The sequence below is a fragment of the Protopterus annectens genome, chromosome 14.part0, assembly GCF_019279795.1.
Source record: "Protopterus annectens isolate FY-2018-M chromosome 14.part0, PAN1.0, whole genome shotgun sequence".
NCBI lineage: Eukaryota > Metazoa > Chordata > Ceratodontiformes > Protopteridae > Protopterus > Protopterus annectens.
The window spans coordinates 187292735-187318677 of NC_056748.1; positions in this window are offsets into that span (position 1 = coordinate 187292735).

Sequence of the window (25943 nt, forward strand, 5' to 3'; positions counted from 1 at the left end):
GGTGCCAAATCAGAGATGAATTTCCATTTTTCCATTCAATTATCCAAGTTGCACTTGAATTGGGTTAGGGAGGAACTCTGCTTCACATTGGGGAGCCTGTTCCATAGATGCGGTAGTCTCTGGGATACATACATATCTTCCAGCAGGTCCTTTTTATATCACAGGCAAGGTTTAAGTCTTTAGAATGGGTAATTCTGGTGTTGTTTGTTTTGTCGATATGCAGGAGGTCCATCAAAGTGGGGTCTGAGGAGGCCCATGCAGCCACAGGTATTTCAGGGACCTAAAGCTAGCTATGTAGTTAGTTTTAGTGGAGAAAATCTCCAACAGCAGTGGCACTATATCAGTTGTAAAATATTTAATAGAATTGTGATACCTGTTAACTGATAAAACATTGTTACTATAACCAGAAATATCTTTTCATTTTAAAGGATATATAAATAAGAGTTATTACCCACTTGGTTTATTAAGTATACAAGATTGGTGTACTAGCTTTTGTTGGTTTGACAGGCATATCTGTAGATAACTTGCTGTGGTTAGGAGCCCCCCAGCAAACACAGGATTTGCAGGTACCTAAAGTCAGCTATGAACAGTTTCTACAAATCTTCTGCCAGACTCCTTAAATAAACTAAGAAGTCATCTGCATGAAGGAAAATGTTTAATCCTTGTCATTAACAACAAGCATCAAAGATATAAAGATTATAGGACCACTACCAATAGTTTGAGGTGCAACCCTGTTTCGTACTGTGCCTTAATCCGAACACTGTCTACATCTCAGCTTTTATTTCAGTTCTAGCTGTAGATCCCTCAATCACTTGCTTCAAGAGTTGCAGATTTTCTGCCAGAAATTTAAGCTCCAGCACCTTGTGCAAAAAGTTCCAGTCTACCCAACTGAAAACGTTTTCTGCATCTAAACCAACTACCATTACCTGAAGGGTCTTTATCAACCTCTTTTGTGAGCAGAGTACCTATGCCTGTGTGGTAACATTTATTGAAGAAAAAAATACTGTCATCTGTAAGTAATGTTTAAAAATACTGGCATCGGTAAGTACTGTTTGTTTTCTGTCCGTCATCATTATCAACCTCTTTTTCCCATCTTGACATATGGGGTCAGTGTGTCACATCAACATTACTCAATGTGACCAAATCACCTAGAGCCAATGTTTACACCACCAACCTTAAGAAAGCCCTGTGTGATAAATATAAAAAAAAAAATGCTGAAATTATTTTAAGTGAAGAGTGACCCAACTGACCTGATCTTGGAAAGGAATGTTTGCGCACTGGTTGAATTTTGTGGACTCATATTTCTGCCTGAGTTTCTTCTATGTTACTCTCCATAATTATTTTTGTAAGCAAGCAGTTTTTTTTGTCTTTGGTAAATAAACCTCAACTTAAACATGAAAAGCTGGTTCCAAGGACATTTTGTTATTTCATGATACACAGATCAAATGGTTGGGGTTTGGCATAATGGTTAATGGGTTTGTCTTACATACACAAGGTGCAGGTTTTGATTCTCAAATGGAATAAATATCTAGACTTAAAATGGCCTGGAAAGGTCATTAGCCTAGTGCTAAACTATGAACCTTTAAGACAGAGAAAGAGAGAGAGAGAGAGATACCTTAATTAAAATTATTGAAGGTTAGTAGCTTGTATGACGGGCGATCAAACCCATGAACCTGTGTAATCACTCACCACTAGAAATGCTCAACCAAAACATGTTTGTTAAAATACACTGCACATACTTACCAACCAAACTAAAATAATGAATCTAAGCATCTGTGCAGAGGGACAAGTCCCTTCATCCATCTCAGGTGTTGTACCCCTCACTCCATGTGGTACTTGCATATACTAACTCCAAGATCATACAGACACAAAGGGTAAGAACTGGAACTATATTAAGCTGACTGTTCTTCCCACTCCTTGACTGCATGATCTCTAAAACACAGAACACTAGCTAGCTGATCTGACACCATCTGCAGATCCCGAAACTGGTACCCCGTGAACTCAAAGATAAATACAAAAAAAAGATGACATAAAAAAACAAAAACATCTTCTCTGCTCTTGCAACTGTAGAAATCTGCTTGCTATAATGTAATACAGAGCTTGCTACAGTTACTAAGAGACATTCACCTCACAGTGAGTGATTCAGAGCTTCAGCCAAACTATGATTCAGTGTGTGTTTTTGTACCATTTTGCTTCTTGCGATGACCTTGACTGAGTGGCCATGGCTACTTTAGGCAGTGCAGAATGCAGAGCTCCACCATAGTGTGTCTGGGAGAGCAAGATTTTCCTGTTCTTCCTGCACAGGACTTCTAGGAGTACCTGCTAGGGCAATATAATGGGCAGCTGTGGAAGGTGAATGCCCAGCACAAGCTCTTCAGGATGGTAAGTGATGTCACTAGCACCTCCCCCCTTTCTACTGAGCAGTTCCAGCATCATTAAAGTAACTTGAGGAGGCACCACCCTAAACTGCTTTAAGAGTGGGAGGTATAGATTAGGGTAGACAAACAGAGATGCATTTTATGTATTCTGTTTAGTTTTTTCCCCCATCACTGTTTTTTTCTGTTCTGTTATTTGTCCAACACAGTCTTAAACATGTAACTAGAATTGCATTTTGTTTTGCAGTAACAGAGAAGTGGAAATTGAACATGGTTGTATGTTGCAAGAGGTGGGAGACTGTCTTAACAGTGGGATAAGTATACTGTCTGTGGTAGTCTACTCTACAACTGCAAGTGTGTGTGTGTGTGTGTGTGTGTGTGTGTGTGTGTGTCTGTCAGTAATGATTGTTTCTCACGGTGTCATCCTTCTGTAGGTCCACTTTTAGTGAAGGCGGAGGTGTACCCACATTTGCCTCAGTCTGTCCCAGCCACCATACCTAATAATGGATCTCAAGTGGTCATTAGGGTTGCCTGTCAGTAAGGGAATGAGGGTGTCCTTGGTGGTGGTGACCTGGAGGGTCATTGATACTGACTATGGTAGCTCCTTGGGTCAGTGGGTGAAGGCTCATCTTCTGATGGTAGTTTGGATGGGCTTGCTGTGGTACCCCTATGTCAAATGCAGAGGCTGGTGGCAGCTTAAATGTGGTGGCAATAGGATGCACACCTCAACAAAGTGGAGTACATCCTGGCATAACTTTTAAAGACACAGGGCTAGTAGGCCCCAACCATCAGGCCACTAGAGGAGCAGCCAGCCTCTAACATTGGCCACCCAAACATTTGATGCCTGGTGTGATGACCCACCACTAGACCAGTAATCAAGGAGCCTCTGTCCTCACCACTGGCACCTGTGGAGGACATTCACTTGGAGGATAACAGGGACACACACAGTATTCCTGGATGCAGATCTCTGCATCAAGTGCAATTTCCCTTAAGAGCATACAGAGACCACAGTCAGTCCGGGGCTGTTTCCTCCATCTTTCTCCAAATTCCCAGAAAGACTCTCCACTGGCACAGCTGTAGATTTGAGTCCTTAGCCAGGGTTCCAATTCAAGTCCTCAAACACTCTCTCTGTCCAACCAGTGCTTTGTGTCCCTGCCTAAGTAGCTGTCACACACACTCTTTCATATTTGGTTCGCACACACACACACACACACACACACACACACACACACACACACACACACACACACACACACACACACACACACGCACACACACACTCACCAGGGAAAGGCTGGCACAGGTTTACTAGCTATGCCCCTTTTGCCCAGACTATAAGGTAGTTACCACTGCCACCAGAACCACTCAGCAGCTACCTTAAGGCTTTTCCAAGGGTACTCAATATATTGAGTGAAATTAATATTAATACAAATGGTGGTTTGACCAAGAGCAAGGCTATTAGGAGTGGCCCATGCAGTGTCACCAAATAAATATGCAAGTACTCTCAAAACTTAAATATCTCTGCAAAGATCAGCCACAATGAAAGGTTTAAATATATTTAATAATAAGTAATAAAAGAACAAGAAAATAGTATATATTCACAGTGACATCAGAGTTTAAAACCACAGGAAATATTTAAAATAATGCTGCAGGACAGGCTCAGACAAATATAGAAAAACAATATCTAAATGAAGCTTCATTTTTCCCAACTGAATTTAAGAGAATTATACTTATACTATTCCCCAATAACTTACTGAATAGAGCCAGGCAGATGATTTGGTGAGTGGTCCTTGTTGTTAGGCCCAAAACAAAATACAGAATGCCCACTCTCTCTTAGAAGACTTCTCAAAATAATATCTAAAATATTACTGCTGGGATAGCGTGCAGAATGATATCACTTCTTGTCATCTGGCTTCAAATTCCCATGCAAAACCTCCATTGTTGGAATCTACAGAACTGAGCACCTACCTGTAAAAATACACACACAAGGGCTTTTACTCAGATTTTTGGCAGGTGCTGGAAGTCATAAAACAACTGCATACCTCCACACTTTCAGAGAGTAATTAGTTCACCTCAAAGACAATACAGAAAGCTCTCTAGTTCAGACTTTGTGTCTTTGGCTGCATCGAAACCTGTGATTTACCATCTTTCTGGCCTAGCCTATAAAGTGATTTAATTTCAGATGTTTTTCTAAAGTTCGCTGGACTAAGGTTAATCCTCCAGTTTCCTCTGTTAAAACATATATGTTTAAACAGTTTGCTTGTGCATTTCGGTTCTCTTCAGTAAGGCACACTGTGCATACATTTCAAACACAAGCACTTTACAAATACCTTTTTGACACAAACGACTGCACAAATCAATTTGATATACACATGACATACAGTTCTAATACATTTATAACATCAGCATCTTGTATGAATCAGTTTGGTATTCACAAATGACATATAATTATTTATAAAATTCCAGCTAGTTGTGCTGGCAGTACCTCCTTTCATCACACCTGGTGTTATGCCTGGGCTTTTTGTCCTTTGGGCAGGCCTAGCAATCAATAGTATCAGGACTTTGCACTATCCCCAAGCAACTGGGTTTCCTCCCTTATGCGTCATTCCCCATTTATAAACAACAGAAGACTGAGCAACATCCTACCTATCTTTGATTTGTTTTGCTTGTTTCCCTGAGTGTTATTTGTTAACAGAATGGGGTGGTGAAAGGTCTTTTGTAACCATGACTTGGACCTCTGGCAGAAATGACAAATAACTACATCAGACAACAGGAAATAATTTATGGTGATCAAACAAATACTATTATATAGATTAACAAGGACAAGCTTATAATGCTTACATTAACAAAAGCAAATTAATATCATTACAGAAATGGACATGAAATGCTTCCCCTATGAACGTTCTATGCATGTTCACTCTTGAAACCATTGCTTAATCACAACTGATTGAAAACACACACTCCCTTTATACGACATTCAAAGATGAAAATGTACACATCTCTTTGCATCCCTTGTGGGTAGAGAGGTCTCCATACTATAGATGTTCACACACATACACACTATCTCTCTCTTTCTCTCTCTCTCTCCATGGTTCTAAAATAAAAGACAAACTCCCTGCTGAAGTACGCTGCAGTCTCATAAAAACAGTGATCCCACAATGGTTATAAATGTATCCTTCAATCTATGAGAAGTCATACATTCAGCCAGTTGCATTCAGTTAGAACTTGGTCTCCTTGATCATATGTATAGGAATGTTAGGAATTACATGCCAGAAGTTAATAAAAATGAAGAAGATGAAAACCATTTTAGGAGAGTGGAAATAGAAAGCAGACCATTTCCAGGACAGACTTGAATAGTTTTGTTGATGAGATAATGTTTAAATCCAAAAATAATTTTACTGTTGAAACCAATATTGGGAAGATGAGTAAGAAGATGGGAGTTATCTATACTGTAACATGCTATCTGCAGATCAACAAAAAGTAGCTCCAGTCAAAATACTTTGATTCATGTTACTATTAACAGTACTGGTGCTTGAAATAAGGCAGTGGTGGTGTTATAAACAGAGCCAACAACATGACATTGCTGAATGTAGTGTAAGATTTCCTCAACTAATTTTATCCAGAATTTGTACTAACAGGGACATTAGTGCTTAAGGAGGGTTGCTTATTAAGTATTTGGAAGAGGGGTAAGTTGTACCAGTTTCCATCCAGCTGGAATGGTGCCATAGATTCATAGATTCATAGATTCATAGATTAGTACTAGGCTGACTGCTCTTGCGAGCCATTTTAAGCCTAGCCAATTATCCCTTGTGAGACTCAAACCCTGCACCTTGTGTTTATAAGGCAAACACCTTAACCATTAGGCCACCCCCCCCAACCCTTAGGCCACCCCCCCAACCCTTAGGCCAGAGCAAAGAGAGATTGTATAATAAAGTCAGAAGCTGAGCTGAGCTACATAAGCATGGGTTTTTATTGTCAAGCTTAGTAAAGGGGCATCTAGCTATGGCTTAGTAGTGGGTATCTTAATTAGAGAAGGTAAGCCGTGTTGAAAGAAAGGAGTTTATAACAGACTAGAGGAAACAGAGGCAGTGCTTCATTTAACTGGTTGATGACTTTTTGTAGAAACAAGTAGGCTTGAAAGGACAATGTGAATGTGGTATACACAAGTAACACAAGAATATGAGTAGACCTAGACCTTGTTTATTTATTGGCATTCGTTTACCAGGGAAATCTGACTGATCAGTGCTCTTTTTCAGCAGAGGCCCAGGTAGAAAATCTGCATTATACTGACATCATGGACATCATTTGTATTGTTTCATAATTTCCAGACAGTTTTATTCATGAGCAACAGTTCTATTCAGCGATACCTGATACTGGTTACATCATTTACAAATGGTTTTGATTAAAAATAACAGTTACATAGGTTGTATATGCATATTTTTTATAATACAGGGAGATATATACAGGGCAATATCAGTTTAAATGAATGAGACCTAATAGCTGAATTAGTTAAGGGTTTAAAGAAGTAGCTGATAGTATTTCCTATCACCTTACTCATGGCCTGTAAAACTAGAAACTCTCTCCAACACGATATACACATTAATGCCAGAATTCAATAAAACACATATATAACAAATAAAATCCTATGTACTGATGAAATTCCTCACTTTTTTCCCTGCATCTTTGCCTGCTTCTCAGTGGGTGCAGCCTGGGAGTGAACTATGCCACAGCACATAATGCTGCTGGGTGGATAAGGCCTTCTGAGTCTCCAGAGGTAACTGTGAAAGGTGTCTTCTCCTGACAACCTTGTCTACAAGTATGACACTGGGTACTATTACTTCAGAAATGGTTGTCTTTTTATCAAGGGGTTCAGCCTGTGCATATGAAAGCAGTATTAAGCTACATGGTGTTCCACCCATTTGTTGCTATGGCGTTTTCTCATTATACAGAGTGAGTGAGCCTGTGTCAGTGACTAAGGAGTTATCCAACTGGTTAGAGGTAGGGGATCTTGCTAGAACACTACCCTGAGGCTGTGCCATTAATATGAGTAATGAAATTGTGACTGACAACCATTCTACCATCAACTTCATCCTTTTGTTGTGCAGCACGCATGCAACTGTTTCCGGTGCTAACCATGTTAGGAAATGCATAATGTGACCTCTGACAGTCATATGATTTTTTTTACTAAATTTATGATGTCCACACTTATGTGCTTTCTGCAGTGACCATAGCAAGTACACATACCATGAAATTCCCAGTGTGACACTGCCAGCCCAGCTATCTGGAATTTTGTAAATAATTATATGTCATTTGTGAATATTAATATGTTTTTCATATGCTTGTCTTACAAATGTAAGCTCAACTTCACTCTCAGACCCTACATTACAAGGCCTGAGAGAGGTAGCTAGTGAGGCACCTGATATTCAAGGGAAAGGGGAATCTGTATACTGGGACGATGGGTTACTGTATAGACAGTGGACCCCTGAGAGAGGGCTAGAGGGTGAGAGAATACACCAGTTGGTAGTACCCAGAGCCTACCATCTGGCACTTCTAGCCATAGCCCATGATATTCACTTTGCAGGTCATATGGGCATAAAATGTACAAAGAAACGTATTATACCGAACTTTTATTGGTGTGGGATTTCTAGAAATGTAACAGGGTACTGCAGGACCTGTGAGCAGTGCCAAAAGGTAGGCAAGGCAGGAGACAAAGTGAAAGCCCCTTTGATGCATTTGCCTGTGATTCAGGAGCTATTTCAGAGAGTAGCTATGGATATTGTGGGGCCTCTGAGTACCCCAAGTTCCACAGGGAAAAAGTATATCCTAGTAGTAGATTACGCTACCAGATGCCCTGAAGTAGTGGCTCTGTCCTCCATTTTGGCAGAAAAAGTGGCAAATGTTTTGTTAGAGATTTTCAGCAGGGCAGATTTCCCAAAAGAAATACTGACTGATAGAGGTGCCAATTTCATGTCAGACCTACTGACTTGTCTGTGGAAGTACTGTGGGGTGAAGTACATATAGACTACCCCTACCATCCCCAGACTAATGGTTTTGTTGAGAGGTTAAACTCTACACTCAAGATGATGCTACAGGCATTTGCAGACCAGTTTAAGAGGGAGTGGGACAAATATTTGCCCCATCTGTTGTTTGCTTACAGAGAGGTGCCCCAGGAATCCATAGGTTTTTTCATCCTTTGGGTTGTATGGGCATAGGTTGAAGGGACCTCTAGATTTGACTCGAGATGAGTGGGAGGGTGAGTGAATCCCACAAGGAGTCTGTTGTGACATATGTCCTAAACCTCAGGACAAGGCTCAGGGAACTCATGGTCTTGGCCCAGGAGAACCTGGCAGAAGCATAACAGCAGAAAAAGATCTGGTATGACAGGGATGCAAGAGCTGGAGAGTATGCTATAGGGCAGTAGGTAATGGTTTTCATTACTGTTAGACACACCAAGCTGCAGGCAGCCTGGGAGAGACCCTACAAGGTAGTAAGGAAGGTCAGTGATGTTAATTACATGTTAGAACTGCTATGTAGGAGGCAGGGGCACAAATTGTACTATGTTAACATGATGAAACCTTACCCTGATAAGGAGGCCCTTATGCTGAGTATTTGCAGTGGATGGCAGGAGGAGTCTATTGGGGATCTGCTGACTGACCTCCTCAGTGAGGCTCGGACTGACACCTCTGTGGGAGGGGTAGCAACATCCCAGTAGTTATCACCTACCCAAGTTTGAGAAATCTGAGCAGTGTTACAGGAGTTTGGGGGCATGTTCACTGGGAAACCAGGGTGCACCTACCTGGTGCAGCACCATGGGGATACAGGACCCCAAAGGCCTATTAAGCATGCCCCTTATAGGGTGCCTGAGAGAGTCAAACAGAATCTGAGGGAGGAGATACAGGAAATATTGGAACTAGGGGTAATTCAGGAGTCCAGCAGTCCCTGGGCCTCCCAAGTGGTGGTGGTACCAAAGAAGGATGGCAGCACTAGGTTCTGTGTGGACTACAGGAAATGAAATAGTCATACAAAGTCAGATGCTTACTCAATGCCTCAATGACAGATGAAGCCCTAGAGCAGCTGGGTGTAAATATCTTACTGCTATTGATCTTACCAAGGGTTACTGGCAGGTGTCCTTGACTCCCAGTACTAGAGAGAGGTCAGCCTTTGTGACTCCTTTTGGCTTGTATGAGTTCAAGAAGATGCCCTTTGGGATGAAAAATGCCCCACCGACTTTCCAGAGGCAGGTAGATCGTATCCTAGCAGGAGCAGGAAGGTTTGCCCTTGCTTACCTAGATGATATCGGCATCTACAGCCATTCCTAGCAAGAGCACCTTCAGCATATCACAGAGGTGCTGGGCAGACTACAGAGGGCAGGGTTGACCATTAAGACCAGAAAATGTCAGGTGGATATGGCAGAGGTCTCCTATCTGGGACATAGAGTGGGGAGTGGTAAGATCGGGTCAGAACCTGCCAAAGTGGAAACCATTCAAGCATGGCTTTCCCCTGTTACCAAAAAGCAGTTGAGGGCATCCTTAGGGACAGAGGGGGTACTACAGAAAGTTCGTCTGCAACTATAATATCATAGCTGTTCCGCTCACAGATCTGACAAGAAAAACAGGCCAGATAAGGTAGAGTGGATGCCAGTATGTGAGCAAGCATTTCAGAAGCTTAAAGGAGCTTTGGGAGGACCCCCCTGTATTAGCCAGTTCAGATTACAGCAAATAATTTATTGTGCAGATGGATGCTTCAAACCATGGAGTGGAGGCTGTACTTAGCCAGATTTCCTCAGAGGGAGAAGAGCACCCAGTGGTATATCTCAGTCATAGTCTCCAACCCAGGGAGGAATGCTATGCAGCTGTAGAAAAGGAATGAAGGAAATTCACTGTAGTTACAGACCTCAATCCCTTAACATGGTTACATCGAACCAGCCAGCAAAATGGCAAGTTACTAAGGTGGAGCCTATGGTTGCAAGCATATGATATGACAGTGCAGCACCAAAGTGGGGTTAGCAATGCCAACACAGATGGACTCTCAAGACAGGGAATGGGGTAAGGTATTCCCAGATAGGGTCAATCCTCTCAAGCAACATTTCTCAAGGGTCACTTGAAAAACTAGCTTCAGTTTCTGGGGAGGGGAGAAATGTGACTCTGCCAGCCAAGCTATGTGGAATTTTGTAAATAATTCTAGGGTTGCTATTACATGAACGAACTTTTCAAAGTTTGAATGTCATATGGTTGACACCATATGATCAGACTTTGAAAAGTTTAAAGTTTAAATGTAACAGAGCTGTACGGTGCAGAATGGGAGAATTTCCCTTTTCTGCAATGAAGTGCGATCTCGGAGTTGGTATATTTAAGTAGGGGGGGTGGGGGGTGCAGGGGGCTTGCCCCCCTGCTCGGAGCGTTAAGGTAAGTTTTATTTTTTTTTATGTTTTATTATATATATTCAAAGTTTCAAACTTCGATCATATGCTGTTTAACGTATGGGATTCAAAGTTTTGAAACTCTGAATATATACTATAGACCCGAATTCTATAATTTGTGAATATTAATATGATTCATATGTTTGTCTTACAAATGTAAGAGAACTATATGTTATGTGTATATTAACTGCTAGTGCATAAGTGTGTATTGAACAGGGTTTGTAGAGTACTGAACTTCAAGGATGTGTCCACAGCATACCCTACAGGAAAAGAACAGAAATGTATATAAACTATATACCTGTGCAAATGTATGTTTTAATAGTAGAAGCTGGAACATACAGAGTTAATTTGCAAAACTTCAAGAAAATAAGTTGATATTAAAATGTTTTACGATTGTGTTATCTCTCAGTTTCAATACAGCAAGCAGACACAATGTCTAGAGCTGGAAGTTTTTGTATTGTCTTGAAACAGAAATAATTACTAAGTTTCAAATGTAAAAGCATTTTATTGTTTTATGGCTTCCATGTTCTGCAAACTTTTGAGAGATATGTACTTCTCAGAAAGAGATGTTAAAATTCTGTTAGTATCTGTTTAGCCTGGGAACTGAAGTCAGGTGACAAAGAGTGATGCCATCCAAGCTAATCCAGCAGTACTGTTTATTATTAATTTAAGAACTCAGTCAGAGAGAGACTGGGCATTTTGTATCTTGTCTTGGATGTAGAAACATCCACTCAGCACTTCTGCCTACATGTTGTTTGTAAGTAAGATTTATGGTACAGTAATTTCTCTTAGATATAGATAGGACTATAGTAAAGATTAGTTTAGATGTTTACTGTATTTATTTGCGAGTGTCCTGCAATGTTGTTTTACAATATTTTCTGTGATTTTGAACTCTGTAGTTACTGTGTTGTTTGAGTATTGTCTTGTTCTTTTATTATTTATTATTAAATACATATAAACCTATCTTTGTGGCTGATATTTGTGAGACATATTTAAGCTCTCAGAGTACTTGCATATGTATTTGGTGACACTGTACAGGCCACTCCTAAATAGCCTTGCTATTGGTCAGACTACCATTTGGATTAATAGTAACATTACACAGTAGGACTGGACACCCTTTGTAAGGGCCTTATAGTAGCTGATAAGTAAGGGTGGCTGGTGGCAGCTGGTACTACCTTATAGTCTGGGCAGAAGGGGACATACCTAGTAAACATGTGCCAGCCTTTTCCTGGTGTATGCGTGTGTTTGTATATTAATCAAATCTCAAAGTGTGTGTGTGTCAGCTTGTTGGGCAGGGACACGAAGCACTGGTTGGACAGAGTGGGTGCTGGAGTTTTTAACTTGTCCACTCGGCTGAGATCTTAACCCTATAGCTGTGCCAGTGAGGAGTCTTATTGGGGAGCTGGAGAAAGAGGGAGAAACCAGCCCCAGACTGACTGTGTTCTCTGTGTGCTCTTAAGGGAAATTGCACTTTACTGTGTGTGTACTTGTAATCCTCCATTTGTGTACATCCCTCACTGTTGCCAGTGGCAAGGATTGAGGCTGTTTGATTACTGGGCCAGTGCAGGCGTGTCGCATATTAACTGGTTAGCAGTGGTGGAATATCCACATTACATATTAATTGGGCGACAGTGGTGAGTTAGCCACATCACATATTAATTGGCTTGTAGTGGTGTGGATATTGAATTCCTGTAGCCTGTGTACAGTGGTCACTGAAGGTGTTTGTACTCTTATTCAGCCACTCATTGAACATTCAGAGTTCATATCGCAATTGTTTTATTTTTTTGTTAGCTTAGTTAGTCAGGGAGAACAGGTAAGCATGTCGGCAGAGAAGTATGGCAAGCTGACATGGAGCCAGTTGGCTGAGATGTGTGAGGCTAAAGGACTGGTGTATGACAACCTGACTAAAGCAGACATGATTGCAACTTTAGTCACAGCTGCATCACAGCATAGCAACCAGGAGGAGAATCGGACTGGGCATGGAGATACAACGCTCAGAAAATGGACAGCTCAACATTTTCACAGAGGACTTAAAAATCTGTCTGGAGTTAAAGAAACATGAGCTGGAGCCCAAGCCTTTGGAAATAGAGGCAGCAGAGAGACTGAGATGTCTGGTGGCTGAGGAAAATGAGAAACTGTGATGCCTAGAAACTGAGGAGAATAAGAGGCAGAGGCAACATGAAAAGGAGATGCTGACTCTTCGCCAAAGTCATGGAGGTAATGGGGAAGGGAGTAACCAAACCCCAGAAGCAAAAAAGGTCAGTAAATTTCTTCCACAATTTACAGAGTGGAATAATTTTTATAGTTTCATTCATATGTTTGAGAGGTTATGTAAACAGTATAATGTTGACAAGGTCTCTGGGTATGGTTCCTGACCTCCTTACTCCATGGTAAAGCTATAACTGTTATTTCTAAACTGTCTGATACTTATTGTTTAAATTTCAATATTGTAAAAAACTGTTTGCTAGAATATTTTAAGTTAACACCTGAAGCTTATAGGACAAGGTTTCATGAGCATAGATGCAAGGCAGATGAATGTGTGTGTGGCTATGTCACTGAACTAAACACTTAGTTTCGTAGGTGAGTGAGTGGATGTCAGTTCACCACTTCTGAATGGCTGGCAGACCTTTTGGTGAGGGAACAAGTCCTTATCACTTTGCCTGATGGCATGTGAATCTGGTTAGCTGATAGACGGTTCACTACTGCAGGTGAGTTGGGGAAGAAGGGAGACCTATACCTAGCAAGTGGGGCATCCCTGCACAGGAAAGGGACACCCAGTGATGCTTATGGGTCTATGGGAACTCATGGTGGGAAGCCCAGACTGCCCCAACAGATTCTGCCAGTAGCAGGGGAAGCCACTAGTCCAGGTACACATCTAGGACCAAGGGTTAAATGTTTTAAATGCAACCAGTGGGGCCATGTAGCATATAGATGTCCATAGAGGCAAGGTGGGGAACAAAAGGTTGAAGACCCAGTAAGTGGACTGACAAAATGCCAACAGTAGGTTGTCTCAAGACAACAAGGGTACCAAACTACCACAAGAGGAAATATCCTATCTTAGTGAACAGGAAAGAGGCAATGGCTAAGAGAGACACAGCCTCTGACCTAACCATTGTGAAGCCTGCAACAGTTACAGAGACGCACTCTACTCTAGTCAGAGCTTTTTTTTGGCTACAGTTCATTTGACTGGGAGGGTGGAAAAGGAAGCCAGCAAGTAGATGTGTTTGAGGACATCCCTGCAGATGTCCTGATAGGGAATGATTTTGATAATGCAGTAATGTGTCTGCATGCAATTGCATGCAGTCAGGCTTGGAGACAACCATGTGGGTCTGGTAGCCAGGGGGAGACACAGACAGACCGCACACTTGCAGCCAGGACTGGTGAGGTGGATACTTCAGGGAGGGAGCTACCCTGTATCAGTGAGACTGAAGGTGAGCCACAGCAGCTGGGGGTACTGATGTTCCCTTGGACAGAGTGACTGCAAGGGCAGGGGTGAGTAGTAGTACACAGGCTGACAGTGAGGTACCACTGTCAGAGGATACTAGACTTCCTGTGGAAGGGGAGCTGGGAAGGGTTACTAAGAGATAGTTGAGGCAGGCTGGGAACGGGTACTAAGAGAGAGTTGAGGCAGGCTCAGCTCTTAGACCCTACATTACAAGGCCTGAGAAAGGTAGCTAGTGAGGCACCTGATTTTCAAGGGAAGGGGAATCTGGATACTGGGAAAAAGGTTACTGTGTAGAAAGTGGACCCCTGAGGAAGGGCTAGAAGTTGAAAGAATACAGCAGTTGGTAGTGCCCAGAGCATACCATCTGGCACTTCTAGCCATAGCCCATGATATTCATTTTGCAGGTCATATGGGCATAAAATGTACAAAGAGACACATTATGCAGAACTTCTATTGGCCTGGGATTTCTAGAGATGTTACAGGGTACTGCAGGACCTATGAGCAGTGCCAAAAGGTAGGCAAGACAAGAGACAAGGTGAAAGCTCCTTTGTTGCATTTGCCTGTGATTCAGGAGTCATTTCAGAGTGTAGCTATGGATATTGTGGGGACTCTGAGTACTCCAAGTTCTCCAGGGAAAATGTATATCCTAGTGGCAGTAAATTATGCTACCAGATATCCTGAGGCAATGGTTCTGTCCTCCATTTAGGCAGTGGCAAATGCTTTGTTAGAGATTTTCAGCAGGGTAGGTTTCTCAAAAGAAATACTGACTGACATAGGTGCCAATTTCATGTCAGACATGCTGGCTTGTCTGTGGAAGTACTGTGGGGTGAAGCATGTATAGACCACCCCATACCAATGGTCTTGTTGAGAGATTAAACTCTACACTCAAGATGATGCTACAGGCATTTGCAGACCATTTTAATAGGGAGTGGGACCAATATTTGCCCCATATGTTGTTTGCTTACAGAGAGCTGCCCCAGGAATCCACAGGTTTTTTACCCTTGGACAGAGAGGGTGCTGGAGTTCTTTGCTTGTCCACTCTGCTGAGATCTTAGCCCTATAGCTGTGCCAGTGAGGAGTCTTATTGGGGAACTGGAGCCCCAGACTGACTGTATTCTCTGTGTACTCTTAAGGGAAATTGTACTTTACTATGTGTGTACTTGTAATCCTCCCATTGTGTACATCCCTCACTTTTGCCAGTGGTGAGGATTGAGGCTGCTTGATTACTTGGCTAGTGCAGGGGCATCACACCCAGTGCCAGCAAAACACTTACCTTCTGCATCATCTGACTGTGGATGCTGGAGGTCTCTGACGTTTCTCTTGTCTGTCCCACATAAGATTGTCCCTTCACCATATTTTATTTATCTGTTAGTGAAGATTTAGGTCTCTGGTTTGAGTATTGGTAGAGGTATTAGACTTGCAATGAAACAAGAGGTCTATGACAATTAGGTCTCTAATGACACAGTAAAAGATGAATAGGTCTCCCCTAAAAGTGTCTCCTCTTCTGCATCATAGTCATAGCCTTGTAAAGAAAGCAAGTATTCCTCATCAGATGTTAAAGGTTGAATAGTAGAAGGAAACCACAAAAGATACAACCTCTGCGAGTACGGCAGCTGCAGGGTCCCAAAGGAAACAGTGTACAAGGCAAAAAGGAGGACCAGCATACAAGGCACCTGTAGTATTATAAAACACTTTATTAAAGTATTAGGTTCTTAGAACACAGACCGGTTTCGGCATATACAAAAATCAAAGCCTTCTTCAGTGTGTAAAATTCATACAAAAAAGAACCTATATATAAATGATTCATTAAGTCATGTGATTGATTACATATGTTCATTTAGACCTGGCTTAAAGAGCCCACCTAGTTTAATAATCCATTTTTTTCTCCATGGAGTTCAGTAAATCATGCCAACCTAATTTATTGTATCTAGATCTCAAGATTTTATCAATGATAGTGAAACTGAAACTTGCATTTTTATGAATAAGAGAATGTTTATATAGGGCATTAGTTTACCTCTTGTGCCTGATGTCACTAAGGTGCTCAGATATTCGAAGTTTCAAGTGTCTTGATGTTTGACCAACATAGAATGCAGGACAAGTACACTTAGTCAAATAAATTACCCAATCTGAAGAGCAATTGGCAAAAAAATGTATGTTAAATACTTCTGGAGTATTCTGGTTAGTGAAACTTGTGGTTTTAAGTAGTTTGGTGCAATAAATGCAATGTCCACAAGGAAAACATCCAAATAAAGGATCCCCTGATAATATAGTTTGAATACTGTTGGTGGATTTCACTTCAGAATGTTTGAAGTGATTGAAAAAAGTTGATAAATTTTTGCCTTTTCGAAAAGAAAATAAACATCTATCTCCAAGAAAATCATGGAGTCTGGGTTCACATGTTAATATGTTCCAATTGTGTTGAATAATATTCATCAAGGTGTTGGTGTTACGTCCATATGTGGTAATAAGTCTAGGAGGTACTGAATTGGATTTGTGCCTGGTTTTATAAATAAGCAAATCTGCACATTTCATCTTGTCAACAGTGTGTTTGGTATGTAATAACTGGCCCATTTTATAGCCATGATCATGAAATCTATGTAGTAGATCATCCCTGAAATGTGTATAAGTATGCTGATCAGAACAAATGTGTTTGATATGCATGAACTGTGATTTAGGGATGTTTTTGCAAATGTGGGGAGGATGAAAGCTGGTTGCATGGAGCAGTGAATTGTTTTCGGGGAATTTTTGATGAATCTCTGTTGTCAGCGTATGATCAGATGCACGGCAAACCAAAACATCTAAGAAAATAATTTGATTTGTATCATAGCTGACAGAAAATTCGATTCCCCATTTATTTTCATTCAAATAAGTGGTAAATTCTAAAAGATATTCACTGTCAGCCCCCCATACCAACCAGCAATCATCCAAGTATCTGCGCCAAATGTCCATTTCCTCAATGTAAATATTATGAGAGTTGTCATAAATGACCTGTTCTTCAAAGTACGCCATGAACAAATCAGCGTATGTGGGGGTGAAAGAAGCCCCCATAGCTGTCCCCTTGGTTTGCAAAAAAACATTTGCCTTTGTAAAAGAACACATTTTTAATCAGTATGTGTTCTGTTAGACACAACTAAAGAGTGTTGAAACCTGGCTTATATAATTCAATTTTGTTAAGCCAGTATTCCAACGCCTCCAAACCAGCCCAGTGTGGTATATTTGTGTATAGTGATTTTAAATCTAATGTGCAAAGTAGCCAATCTGGCTCAAGCTGTGTATCAGAAATGATCTGCAAAAATTCAGTCGTGTCTCTAATCCTTGAGCGGACACATGGTAAAAGAGGCTTTAAATATTTAGTTAGAAACAGGGACAATGGTTTGGTTAATGAATTTCTGCCGGAGACTATAGGTCTACCTAGAGGATTCTGAAGATCCTTGTGTATTTTAGGTAGAAAATATATGTACTGTGGGCTAGGATAGGAAATGGTGTGTTGGAGTTGTGTATTTTTGGTGATGATCCCTTCTTCAACAGCTGAATTGAGAAATGAATCAATCTGTTGTTTAAATACTGGTGTTGGATCAGTGGGTAGTTCAGAGTAGTAACGTACATTAGATAATTGGTTCAGTGCTTCGTGGTCATATTGAGATAAATCTTGAACAACTATTGAACCCCCTTTGTCAGCACCGATAATGACCAAGTTGTGGTTGTTAGCTAATTTAATAATGTTCTCCATACAACTTTTGGATACATTGTTTGGTAAAGGTGGGGCCGACCTAAGTTGGAAATGGAGGTCTTTAATCATGGCTTGTTGAAACATGGAAACATGATGATTCATGGGTGGCATAAAAGAAGATCTATGGTATTTGAATTCATCAGAGATCTTTGATGATTCCTGTTCCTGGAAAAATAATTTAAGGTTAAGAATCCTACAAAATGAAACAATATCTTGGACAAAACTTTCTTCTGAAACAAAAAAAATGTGAATAAATGATAGTCCTTTATTAAGAATATCAATTTCAGAGGAGGAAAGGACATGTGATGAGATGTTGGTAATATTTACATTGGTTATTTTGTCACAAACATCCTTAATAAAGTTTTCATGTTGTCCACATCTTTTATGTTTTCTGCCCCCCCTCCTATGTGTAAACCCTGAGTGGTGATGGAATTCCTTCTTTTTAATGCTGGTGAGCCTGTGGCACCCCCAGAATCAGTATCTAGACCTGAAGATGAATAATCATCAGCTGAGGTATCAGTAGCATGGGGTGTAACTTTTTTAAGAATGGATTTGGTCTGTTTCCTTTTGGGATTAGTCCTATTTTGAGCAGTGAATCGTACGTGTTTACCTTTGTTTTCAAAATTAAAAGGATCCCCTTTAGTATAATCGTCTAGATCCCTTTGGAACTTTTTCTTTTTCCTTTCTTTTAACTGGGATTCCAATGTAATTAATTCCTTACTTAAATTCTTAATACTGTTTGTATATATGGTCTGTCCCTCAAATTGCTTAGCCTTGTCACTAAGGGAGGTAATGGATGAGATTTCCTGTTCAATTATTCTATTATGATAGTTGGCCAATATTTCAACAAATTTAAGGGATGTTTCTTGTTGGACTTCACTCCATTGTTTAAGTAAAAGATCATCAGGAGTGTTAACCAGTGGTTGGGTACGTATTCTTAACCCACGTGGAGTAATTCCTTTAAGTGAATAGGCGCGAAAAAGCTTATAATGCCAAACATTATTTCGCAAAGATCTCATATGTTTATTTAAGTTTAAAAAAATGTTTTCGCAACTGTCATTAGTGCCTGAAATGCCAGGATCATCCAACTTTTCACCGAGTGGGCCTGTAGCAAAAACAGAAAGATCATCTCTGTCAGAGGAAAGCCCAGTAAGTAAATGATCCAGTTCCATGTTGCACCATAAAAAATAAACCAATATCAAAAATAGATGTTAAAGTGATATGAAAAAAATTTTATGTTGGAAAGACCTTGGCCGGTTCAAAATTGGATCAATGAGCAATAAACCTCTAATGTGATGAAAATATCCAAAATGAATATGGAAATATCACAAGAAAAAACAGTGGACAATAGTTAGGTCATCTGCCAGTCCGATTTGAACCAATGAGCCCTAGGTCCAAAACTTCACTTTTACCAAATATCCAAAATAAGGGTTGGGTGATATTGATCCATCAGACAAAATGACAGAAGCCAAAATAAAGAAATGATTGGCTTAAATAAGCTGTCAATATAGCCTATAAAAATAAGTGTACAGCCAATTAAAAATTACCAAAAGGATACTCAAAATTAAACACAATATAGCAAAAATGTCAATTAACAGGTTGCATACCATTAAATATGCATATAATGTAATGTAATGCAAATATATGATCATAAAAAATTATCAGAAATAAAAATTGAGTGATATAGATTCATTGAACAGTAAATCAGGGCCAATTGGAATGAGTATGAAAAATCAAAAAATGCAAATTAATATTTATACAAAAAGCCCATATGGTAGTGCTCAAGTATTGTCTCAAATATGGCCCCAAAAATTCCCAATATTTAAATATAAGTGAGCCAATGATCACAATTTGGCAAAATCTTATGGTAAAAGTAACCCATAAGAAACCCAAGAAATTGGAAATACACCTGCTGCATAGAACCTAAACAAATGTCTGTGATATTCAACTGGAAAAATATCCCTGTTTGTGTAAACCACAGTCAACATTTAGGTATAAAGTGTGGTCTGATAAACAACTAATCTAAAGCATGAATAAACAATGGTCTGCATAAAACAGCACTACCTGGAACCTAAACAAATGTCTGTGATATTCAACTGCAAAAATATCCCTGTTTGTGTAAACCACAGTCAACATTTGGATATAAAGTATTGTCTGACAAACCTCTAATCTAAAGCATGGATAAACAATGGTCTACATGAAACGGCACTACACCAAAATCCTCACCTTATTTAAATATGATATTAGAAACCAGTACACATATTGGTGTCTAATTGGTTTGAACATAAAGCATGTCCGTTAAAAAGCAAAAACTCTCAGCAATATGGATATTAATGGTTTGAAGATGAACTGTATCCATAAACAGTGCTCAACATATAAATGTTTTTGCAAAAAAGCAAATGGTAAAGCCCAACGGTGTTCATAACAATTCCCCCCAAAAAGGAAAAAACCACAGCGTAACAATCCTATACCGTTTTAAAAAATTGCTGGAAGAAAATTCACCTTGATATCATACAGATAAACTCAATTATTAGGACATAAAATTGTCAAAAGTTTATCAGAGAAATACTAATAATGAGTCCATATAGTGAATGGACCCAAATGCTAGTCGATTAACTATAAAGGATCCAACTCACATTACAATTATCACAACTCTCCCATACTAATGATTTACATACTGGATCATGTCCCTTTTGATTAACCAGACAAGCGGAAACAGTTGTTTCGTAAAATCCTTGATAAACCATAGCGTACTGGCTTATGTATTCATGATGATCAGATACAGTAGTGCACAACATTACACATGTTAATATATATTTGGCCAAAATCAAAAAAACATGTATACAAAGTACAAAAGACACTCCGCAATATTCAGACCATTGCCTGAAAAAGATATGAGCCGTATCAATGAGCTGGGCTCAGCATACGAATGTTTTTTGGCAAAAATGCAAATAGTAAAGAACAATGTTGTTCCTAACAAATCACTACATTGAAGTGTAATAATGACAAAAATACACAGTTAAGCAATAACTAGAAGGCCATAAACCTTAGTAACATGAACTTAAACCTAAATGCTGAAACATATAAGGTGTAATATGATAAATCCAAGTCCGTAAATGAAAAAATGAATGTAAGCCGATTGGCTGTAAATAGTCCGACTCAATACACAAGAAAAAATGAAAAAGTCAAGTCAAATGATGTAATCCTGATGGCATATGTCTAAACAGAACTCCAAGCTCGACAAAAACCAAACTGCAACAGTTGTTTGATTAAAGCAATCCCCGAAAACCGAGCCCCGAGACTTCAGAGATGTAAAACCACGTCCATTCAGTTCGCAATGACTTGGCGAAAAAAATATGTTGCTTATAAGCTGAAAAGCGAAAAATAAACACCACATAAAGGCCAGAGTTTAGTTGATTAGAGCTCCACCAAAAAACCTTTTAGGCAAGTGTTAAGATTACTGAACCAGTCATGGTAGGAAGGCCAAAATCCCAAACAACCATGTTCCATATTCAGGCATAAAAAAAATGAAAAAATACCTGAATCCGCTTGGAACTTTATAAAGCCAAATGTATAGAATCACAAAATAGTAGACTCAATCAAAGAACAGGTCCAAGAACCGAAAAATAGTAAAAGTATTGATCCAATTGCTGCAGTAGAAAATGTAGGAGGTGCCACAGGCCAACCACAGAGAAAAGACAGGAAACCACAAAAGATACAACCTCTGCGAGTACGGCAGCTGCAGGGTCCCAAAGGAAACAGTGTACAAGGCAAAAAGGAGGACCAGCATACAAGGCACCTGTAGTATTATAAAACACTTTATTAAAGTATTAGGTTCTTAGAACACAGACCGGTTTCGGCATATACAAAAATCAAAGCCTTCTTCAGTGTGTAAAATTCATATGAAAAAGAACCTATATATAAATGATTCATTAAGTCATGTGATCTATTTTCTGTCAGCTATGATACAAATCCAATTATTTTCTCAGATGTTTTGGTTTGCCGTGCATCGGATCATACGCTGACAACAGAGATTCATCGAAAATTCCCCGAAAACAATTCACTGCTCCATGCAACCAGCTTTCATCCTCCCCACATTTGCAAAACATTGCTAAATCACAGTTCATGCATATCAAACGCATTTGTTCTGATTAGCACACTTATACACATTTCAGGGATGATCTACTACATAGATTTCATGATCGTGGCTATAAAATGGGCCAGTTATTACATACCAAACACACTGTTGACAAGATGAAACGTGCAGATTTGCTTATTTATAAAGCCTGGCACAAATCCAGTTCAGTACCTCCTAGACTTATTACCACATATGGACGTAACACCAACACCTTGATGAATATTGTTCAACACAATTGGAACATATTAACATGTGAACCCAGACTCCATGATTTTCTTGGAGATAGATGTTTATTTTCTTTTCGAAAAGGCAAAAATTTATCAACTTTTTTCAATCACTTCAAACATTCTGAAGTGAAATCCACCAACAGTATTCAAACTACGTTATCAGGGGATCCTTTATTTGGATGTTTTCCTTGTGGACATTGCATTTATTGCACCAAACTACTTAAAACCACAAGTTTCACTAGCCAGAATACTCCTGAAGTATTTAACATAAAATTTTTTGCCAATTGCTCTCCAGACTGGGTAATTTATTTGGCTAAGTGTACTTGTCCTGCATTCTATGTTGGTCAAACATCAAGACCCTTGAAACTTCGAATATCTGAGCACCTTAGTGACATCAGGCACAAGAGGGAAACTAATGCCCTATATAAACATTCTCTTATTCATAAAAATGCAAGTTTCAGTTTCACTATCATTGATAAAATCTTGAGATCTAGATACAATAAATTAGGTTGGCATGATTTACTGAACTCCATGGAGAAAAAATGGATTATTAAACTAGGTGGGCTCTTTAAGCCAGGTCTAAATGAACATATGCAATCAATCACATGACTTAATGAATCATTTATATATAGGTTCTTTTTTGTATGAATTTTACACACTGAAGAAGGCTTTGATTTTTGTATATGCCGAAACCGGTCTGTGTTCTAAGAACCTAATACTTTAATAAAGTGTTTTATAATACTACAGGTGCCTTGTATGCTGGTCCTCCTTTTTGCCTTGAATAGTAGAAGGCCCACTGTCGTTGATACTATAGGCAATTACATTCTGCTTAGCCTTAAGCCTGGCATGGCCCACCATGTCATTATCTCTTTTCCTGCACTATGCCAAGGAATGTTTCTCTCTTCCCTATAAAACTTATGCTACAGCCCTCGTTGATTCCACATCTTTGCTCTCTCTCTGCTTACGTTGCCCCTTTTCCAAAAAGATGTTTTCCATAGGTCTTAAGTGTACCCATAAGGATGTGGTTTTCCTCAGCACTGAAATCATCCTTCTTGTACCTTGTTATCTGATACTGCAACATCTTTTTCCCTAGAAATACAAGTTTAGAGGTAATTATATATGCCACTATTTCTGACTGTAATCAATTCTGTCATGCCTTTATCTTAGAAATCCAGCAGTAGTGAAACAAAAAGAAAAAAAATATGTATATACACGAGGGTTTTGCTAACTATCTTTTTCACTTTTGTCATGGTTCCTGTTTATTTCCCCATTGTGTTTTTGCTTGTGTTATACCTTGCTCACCAGTTATATGTAAGAATATCTAAGCTGAAATGTAGACCAGTTAGCGAGTGTTAGAAGGGCCACGGTGGGGTGTATAGAATGGCACGTCATTTTTTAGCAGTGTATTCCTTAGAATGTGGTAAGGTTGCTTATGCCATGGCCCTGAGCATTTCTATTGCCAGATGCCACAGTTTGCAGTTAGCAACTCCACTTATTTTAAGGTCAAAGCACAAAAAGGCCCGCCTAGACCACTGTAACTCGAGCAGACAGAGCAAGGATACTACCTTCCACCAAGGTATAAAGATACAAAAAATTCCAATAATCCACTCCTCGATCTGGATAAACACAGGTTTAATACAGTCACAGGAATCACAGGTTAAGTGCTTTCATCCACACAAAGTAGACTTCTTCAGAACCAATGAATACAATGATTGAGATGCATATATATAGCGGATTTGGCACCAAAAAAAACAATTGATATACTTAATTTTACTTAATTAAAATTATGATCTTAAAAATCTTATTTCACAAATCTCATACACTCAAAAAACAATTATTCTTATAAAAAATCCTTCTAAAAAATTCTAATATGTACTACACTGACAGAAATATATAAGTGTACCAAAATATGTTTCACATAAATATACTATAAATAACATTGTTAGGGAAAAAATGTCACACTAATAAAAAGATCCTACACTAACTAATACAATATATTTACAAAAGAGTTTTTTGTAATAAGCTGTAAAGCACAAAATACTGATACCAACAACCCCAAAAGGCGATTACAATAATGTATTGTGTGTTTAACCCCGATCCAAAAGAGGGAAGGGTTTTATACTAATACTATCGTTTAGGCCTGGCCAAGAAGTGGCATCACACAATATCTGCCATTTCGTCTCTAAGCATGACAGTCCTACCTTCCAGTTACCCCCATGTTCACTCACCCCAATTTGATCAATAATTTTAAAAGTGAAACAATGATGAGGTCCTTTCTCACTAATATGCTTACTAAGTGCATTTTTCATGTCCGCTTTTTTAATTTTGTATAGGTGTTCATATATACGAGTTTTTAGCTTCCTTTCCATCTTACCAATATAGTAAGCTTGGCAACAAGAAGAAGAAGCCAAATAAACCACCCCCATAGTATTACAATTTCCTTTTTTGCCATAGCATATAGTTCTATTGTTGTTGCCCAATTTTGTAATCCTATTAACATTGATGTACTGACAGTACTTACAACTACCACATTTCCTGGTATGGTCATCTTTGGTACTCATAACACCTTTTTTCTTTCCACCTTCAATAATTCTTTTGAGGTTAAACGAGGTTTTGAATACACTAACAGGATGGTCACCTAGCACCATAGCAATATCATCAATACTCGAAAACAAATCCCAATGCCTTTTCAAAATCTCCTTAACCAAATTGGAGTATGGGTTAAACATAATAACACACACATTCTTACTGTTTCTCATAACTTCCTTGTGGGTGTTTTTTCCAACAAATGTGCTTCCTAATAACGGGAGAAATTTGTCCCCCCATGATCTCATCACATATTTTGTGACATCTTCCACCATAACCGCAGGGTACCCTCTGGCCAAAAACATCCCAGCTACTATCCTCATCTGATCTTCCATGTCCTGTCTTGTAGAACACATTCTGGCAACACGAATGCATTGTCCCTTAAGTACATTTCTAAAGATGTGGGGAGGGTGACAACTGCCAAATTGTATATAATCATTAGAAAAAGTGGATTTCCTGTAGATTTTAGACTGAAATCCTTCGTTGGTGTTACTGATGAATGTGTCCAGATAAGGTATCCCTAGTTTCTCCACTTTGTAAGTGAATCTTAAAAAACTTGTAGTACTGTTTAGGTAAGAAATAAAACTAGGTATATCTTCTGCAGGTCCCTTCCATATGATAAAAAGATCGTCTAAAAAGCATGTATACAAGGCAATATGTTTAAAGTATTCACTAGGCATGACAAATACCTCCTCCCATTCAAGCATGACGAGATTCACAAAAATGGGGGCACAGGAGGCCCCCATTGCTACTCCTTGAATTTGTTTGAAATATTCTCCCTGAAATTCTATATAGTTATGTGAGAGAACAAGTCTCATCATGTCAAGAATTAAGCATGTTTTATCCCATGTAAGATTGGAATGTTTTTTCAAACTATTTTCAAAATATTCAAGTCCTATGGTGTTAGGAATACACGAAAACAGTTCCTGAACATCTATAGTCAAAAAAGTGAAATTAGGAGACCATATATCATGTTTTAATTTACTTAGGAAGTCCCAAGAGTCCTTGGTTAAGTGTGGAACA